The sequence below is a fragment of the Pinus tabuliformis genome, chromosome 8 (genome assembly GCF_031772625.1).
Source record: "Pinus tabuliformis cultivar Carrire ecotype Pingquan chromosome 8, CPIR1, whole genome shotgun sequence".
In the NCBI taxonomy this organism is placed as follows: Eukaryota; Viridiplantae; Streptophyta; class Pinopsida; order Pinales; family Pinaceae; genus Pinus; species Pinus tabuliformis.
This window is the reverse complement of record NC_142294.1, coordinates 1493551678-1493559085: the sequence shown is the minus strand read 5'-3', so window position 1 is coordinate 1493559085 and position 7408 is coordinate 1493551678.

Here is a 7408-nt window from a genome sequence, read left to right as displayed (position 1 = left end):
TACTGATCATCAGCCACTTCAGTATTTGCACTCACAAAATAAATTGCAGCAATCAAGACACTATAGGTGGATGGGCTTCCTACAATAGTTTCATTTAGTCATCAGATATAAAAATGGCATAAAGAGTAAAGTTGCAGATGTTGTCCAGACAAATCATAAATGAATCTAATATACTTAAGCATAACTTAGTAATGCATGAAAGCAAAATTGAACAATATGCTCAAGATATAGACTTTAAAGATGTATATGCAGCTTTACATAGTGGCAAAAAGGTATAAGAATTGGATTACTATGTTAAATACCAACTCTTGTATCATTTGGGAAAGCTATGCATTCCACAAAATGAAAGAGTCAACATAATTAGGGAAGCACATACTTCTCTGATATCAGGTCATTTTGGTGTAAGTAAAATAGCTGCACAGCTGTAAAGATACTGCTATTGGCCAAGAATGCATGAAACAATTTCTAGATATGTAAGAGGGTATACCATGTGTGCTAGAAGTAAGCCCAAAAATAGAAAACTAGGCTTGTACACTCCACTACCAGTCCCTTCCTGTCCTTGGGAAAGTGTTTCCATGGACTTTGTTGGGGGATTGCCAAAATCTAGAAAGGGACATGACTATTTATATGTTATTGTGGACAGGTTCAACAAAATGTGTATTTTAATACCTTGTAATAAGTAGATTACAGCTGAACAAACAACGAAGTTGTTCTTTCAACATGTCTGGGTGCATTTTGGGTTACCCACTTCCATAGTATCTGATCGAGACTCCCGATTTGTTGGGAAGTTTTGGTCAAGTCTGTGGGAATTGATGGACACCAAACTGAAGAAGAGCACAACCTTTCACCCACAAACAGATGGCCAAACAGAGGTAGTCAACAAGACAGTGATCCAGTTTCTTAGGGGTTATTGTAGCAAGCATCCCAAGCTTTGGGATGAACATTTATGTTATGTGAAACATGCTTACAACCATGTTAAACATTCTTCTACACAGAGATCTCCTTTTGAGACCTATTTTAGTTTTATACCAAGGTCTCCCTTGGATTTTGTCTTTGAAAAAGACATAGTAGTTGTTGGACACAGTGATGTGGACAAAGCAACCATGTTCATTTAACAAATCCAAGAAATTCACCAGGCGGTGTAGGAATAGCTGGAAAAGAGCCAAGCCAAGTATAAGGCAAGGCATGATAAACATCAGGTGGAGCACAACTTCCAAGTTGGTGATCAAATCTGGCTATATATCAGCAAAGACAGAATGCAAGGTGAAGGAAAGAAACTGAAGCCAATAAGGTATGGGCCTTTTAAGGTACTTGAGAAAATTGATGAGAACTCTTTCCACCTTGATTTGCCAGCATACATGCACATCTATTCAGTGGTAAATGCAGAAAACTTAAGACTATTTGAACCTTCATTAATTGAAGACCCCGAAGAGAAAAGTCGATTTCCTTCCATTGATGATCTGTTGCCTGAATATCTCAATGAGCTACAGGAAGATACAGTTCTGGACAGGAAGGTGAGAACCACATGTAGAGGGGATGTTGAGTACCTTAGAATCAGGCTCAAAGGTTCAAAACCCAGTAGTGCAAAATGGATAGAGATTGGGCAAGTGAGGAAGCTATATCCTCACTTAAAAGATGCTTGAAAACCAACTTTTGGTGGTCCAAAAGCCTTTTTCAGTGGGAATGCGTGATCCAAATGGATCCAAGAACACTCTCTAAGTCTTGAAATCTCTTAAAATCATGCCAAAGATCCCAATAATCACATATGACGAACCCTTAGAATGGCAGAAAACCACAATCGGGAGGCCAAAAACACGTGAAAATAATGAAAACAGAGTATGGGAGGTCTAAATGAGTGAATGCACAGTAGCCATCAAATTTGGCCGATCAACGGTCTAGATGTGATTGGCGAATCACAATCGGTGGTGGAAATCAACGAATATCGGCGCATACTACATAACACTTGCGACGGCGACTGGTGGAGTTAACTAGGACCGTCGATCAGGTGCGCAGATCGACGGCCCATGTTGCATCACAGGATCGCTATCGGAGATTACAAGAGCGCTTACAATGGCCCAGGGGTATCATGATGTGCGATTGCGATCAATCGCATTGCGATATTGCAATCAGGGCTACATAGGGGAGCAGGCATATACACATACACATCTGTGATCTGATGAATCGGACCCGACAGTTATATAAATATTATTGCATAATATTTGAGATCAGTAAAAAAGGCATTTCCAATGTATTTTGCGTATTTCGTTCATTAAATGAAATACAAGGGGTGAAGTTCCGATGCAATAAGCAAGACCTGAAAGGGTTCCTTAAGGCTATTATATATTGTTTCAAGTCTGGAGAAAAGCCATTTCTAATGCATTTTCGTAGTTTTAACGTATTTCTAAAATAAAAAGGGGAACCTTGGAGCAGGACCAAAGCGACTTGCGATAGCGATTGAGGACAAACTCGATAGAGGAATAGATCGTATTTAAGGACTTTTGAAGTCCAAAATGAACTGTGTTTTGGCAGAATTTCACAGTCGTGAATGCATTTTCCTGTGTTAGCAGAAAACGATCGTGTTTGGGATTCCGAAGGATTTCAAGGGCCCAAGGCACTCTTACGTTGCAGAATACGTGGCCACCTCCCCATTAGGAATTATGCAATGATTGTGTAACAATAGAAAAGGGATTCAAGCAGACAGAGGCCAGGGAGACTGAAAGCCGAAAAGCTGAAACGAACAAGCAGCGCAGTTTTGGCTTTAAAGCCACAGACAAAGAGCAAACATAGGCAAGAAATATTGCAGGCAGTGCCGAGACAGAGCTAAGACAGAGGACAGAGAGTGATTCAGAGAGTTTGTGTACTCAGGGAAAGCTTGAGAGGTTCAAGCAAACTCTTACTGTTATATCTGTTGTGTATTGAGTCTCAAATTGAGCTCATACTGTTGTAAAAAAATCTACTTGAAGACATAATAGAGAGGCCACCACTGAAGGCTGGACCAGGAGATGTAGCCCATGAGTATTGGGTGAACTCCTTATTAAACTTGTTGTGTTTTTATGTGTTTGTCTATTATAGTCTTTTACTGCTTCATAGTCTATGTATTTCACAATCTAATCAATCCATTGCATAAAATAACATAGGAAAATCCATGCAAATGAGTCTGTAATACCTTATTAATTATCTTAGATCTCATTATCAGATCAAAACCTCTAACCCGACAAATAAATTTACCAAATTTCTCTAGGTATATGGGCCAAATCCCACCTTACAAATTTATGTTGGCCAAAATTATCTAATAGGGAACCCTGAGAATGCCCATGATGAAGAATGCATGAAGAAGAGGGGAGAGGAAAAGGTTGGGTATAGAGAAAGAGTAGGAGAGGAAGGAAATGAATTGTAGAGAACTTGCATGCCAAAAACACGGAATGAATTTAAACAAAAACAAATAGAGATGATAAAAACCTCTAAATCCCGAAAAAATGAGTTTGGGAATTGAACTCCAATTGAATATAAAAATGACTTGGAAGTTAGTGAAGAAGTTTTCAAGATGAATCAGAGGGAAAATAAAAAATCTCGCGTGCTTTTCTACTCAAGTAGGGGGGAAATGAGGAGCATTGAGTGACTACAAATTCAATGAAGGGCTCCCTTTACACATTGAGTAGGCCCAACTTGGACATACTTTGTTGGTGTTATTAGGCCCTAGTTTAATAGTTAGGGAGAAGAATCATGATTTCCTATATATAAAGGAGAGTGGCCTTCATAAATCCTATTGTGCATTGGAATTTGTTAAATCATGTAGTGAAGCTTCACTTAAGGCATCCAATCTATCTGATGGGTGCCCAGCTACAAAAAAGAGTGCATTGAATCTTTTCCTTTGGTTCTTTGGAGAGTGGCCCTCCCTTCATTTGTTTAGGAAACATAAGATAAGTGTATTTTTCCTTCTTGAGTGAATTATCAATGCACGTTCCTATATAGGCTTCTAGTTTAAGGAAATGACCATGTTACGCATTATTATATAACTTTTGTTGTGATGTGGTTAAGTATTGTATGCAATGGTAACTTGAAGATATTGGGTTAATTTTCCTAGTTAATAGTTGTAAACTTTTATAGGACGAAATGTGATATTGTAGAAGTGACCATACCAATGTGTAGTTGTATTAAATTTGAGTTTAATGGTTATATGAAATGGAATGGTATAAGATAGTTGGAGATATTGGATCTCTATGAATTTTGATGATGATTTTTAGCTAATTTATGTGTTGTATCCCTAAAAAGGATTGAGGATATTTTTCCTATTTGTTGGGTCAACATGTCAAAATGGCCCCTAATCATCTCCTTATTTTTGCTTCTTGTAAGAATGCCTATCCAAGGACATAATATAATAGCTATTAGGGAGTGATATTTTTTAAGTCTTTAAAAGTTTGTAAACAATTTTTTTCCCATGTTAAAGTAATTTCAGTTATCTAAAACTAGCCCAAAATATTATCAAGACTTATTGGAATTTCAGGGATGGAATATCGAGATCCTTTCAAATTCGAGGATTGGAGGCCTTCACCCCATCCACTAGTCACATGGATTTACAAAGGGCATATGACCAAATGCTCAACCAAATGTGGCTAAGTGGAACAATGAGAATTAGTTTGTCAAGAGTTTATGGGTTGGATTTCGGGACCTTCCATTAAAGTATCTCCTTGAATTCATAGTATTAACATAGTTTGGTTGGAGACAGTTAGTTAATAGAGACAATGTGTGACAAGTAATGTTTTACTATCAGCCTTTGTATATAGTAGTGTTGGACCAATGACATATTGAGAGTTTGGTGTTAGTGGCATCCCTAGATCCCTCCCACTTGTAAACCCCGATATGGATAGGTTTTGGCATTTCCATTATTTGACGGCAACCATACCGTCAATAGATAGGACATTATTGGACCCTGACCATTATGGCTTATTGAATTAAGGATTAACCCTTGTAACATTTGGGTTCAACATCTTTGAAGCTATCTCCTAATTGTATGGCTAGTGGGAATTATGACCAAGTGTTTTTTCAGAAGGGGCTTAAGCCCTTGGAGGGTGGAATATTAGGCTATCGACAATTGGGTACTAAGATCAACTAGTAAGTAATTCTTGAGGGAGGATCCAATGCTAACCAATCCTAAAATGTCATCGGTTCACCAATTATTTAATGTCACAAGATAGTTTATGATCAACCCCATTAGTTATTTCGTACCAGTATTTAGGTCTATCTAGCCACAAATTCACTCAGAATCTGGCCCAGGTTGGCCGGATTTTGTCCAAAATGCTGCCTCCTTAAGCTTGCCCTGTTAGCAAAAGTCAACCAAAACTTTGACTACCTCTATCTTCCTTAGCCACACTCGGATTGACGAACCGTTCACACCACCATGATCAAGGCAACGAGATGTTTAACATGAACCTAGTTCGAGCATAATCCAAACACTTTGATTTTTGACCCTTCCTGAGTCCTCTTGGACTTCTACATGTGTCTGGAGCCACCTGGATCAATTAGACAATCAGAAGCATGGGCTCATTATTAGCCATATCTGCTTCCAGTGAAGATACAACTAGCTCAAATGAATTATTGAGTACAAATCCTAAGTTAGCCTCACACAAGAAGAGGAAGAGAAAACACTTTAAGGATATGTTGCATGAAGAATTTGAGGCAAGACCATTAATTTGTTATAGTGAAATCAAGAAAGGTTAAGAAGAAAAGGCATGGCTATTGGGTTTGAAGAATTACTTTCATGTATAGGTTTAATTGAAGAACATGAAATCCTAGACGACTATATTCAACAAGAACATAAAGGCTTCCATATGGTGGGAATACTTCAAGAATGTAAATGGAATAAGTGAAAGGGATATCAATTTGATATGTATTGGATAACTATATTAATTTTCATCCATATTGATGCTTTTAGAATGGAAAAGATGAAGGAATCAACTCACATGATCATTTTTACAAGTGGGTTTCAGTTTGGAAAATTGGGGCTTAAAACCTTCCAAAGGAAGTTTGAGGCATTTGATGAAGTGTTTTGGTTTCCAAAAATTATTTCTTTTATTAGACTCCCTAGAATAAATGTACACTCAAATACCTTTCCAATAGCCAAGAAACACCTCAAATAGAGTCTATATGCAAAATTTATGCCACCAAGAATTTGACCTTCCTGTTTTGTCCACATGATTCGAGAGGATGCCACATCAACCTCATTACTCATTTTAAAGGGGATAGCCACATAACCATCGTGAATAATACTGAATAATTAATTTTTAACTTATACTGAGGGTTAAATGGGTCAACTTTAACCCCTAGTTGGGTTTTTAGTTGTGTTTTAACCCAACAACTAGGAGGAAAAGGGTTTTGATTCTATTGTAGTGAATTTTGTTCCATAGTAGAGAAAATTAAATGAGAGTACGTATAAAGAGGGAAGAACACATATGGTTTGAATTTTGAATTATCCCATAGGACATAGGTCTCACTCCCTTTCATTTTCACCATTTCCATTCAAATAAAGACAACCAAGAGTAACCTCATCTTCCATCTAGGTTTACTCCCGAAAGGGTCTCGCAAATGATATTTTTTATACCACCAACTCACTAAACAATAGAAAAGATAGATCAATGACTTGAGAAATAGCCTCATCAAGGGGGAAACCTCCTTTACATCACATAAATGAAAAATTCTTCGATGATACAAATGATAATACCTCCTTGGTATATATGGGAGTCTAAGTGGTCACAATATAATCAAAGCCTACATAACAATAATAATGTAAGGGCACAAGAATAATAATAGTGGGCTTCTATGCGGCACAACAGTAATTATAGTGGGATACACTAAAATAACAATAAGGGGGATACACTAGTATTATAGTGTTATATACCTAGGAGGGATAATATGGGGTACAAAGGGAGGTACCCAAGGGAATAATGTAATAATGGGATGGGCCATAGTAATAAATAAGGTGGTTAACCCATATCATGTAAGGGACCACAAGTAGTTAGTAATAATGTAATGGGCCCATGGTATTAGATAGATGGTATTGAGGGAACCATGGTAATGACCCATGGTATTGTATGTATGAGGCCTATATAGAGGCTAGAGACTCCACATTGAGAGGTGTCAAGGAATATTGTATGAATAGGCATATGGCTTGTGGAGTGTTCTCCTTCCTTAAGGAGTGAATATATGGTGTTGCCCTACCTTAAGGGTTTGATCAATAAAGTGAATAATTTCTATATTCAGATCTTATTATTTCTTGGGTTTATTTCTATTATCATATATTCTTGGGTCAGATCTATAACAAGTGGTATCAGACCACTTTCTTGGGCAAAAGTGAAGATTTTTTTTTTTGTAGGAAATTTTTGGGGTGCCGAGTTTGCAAATCATATCTATA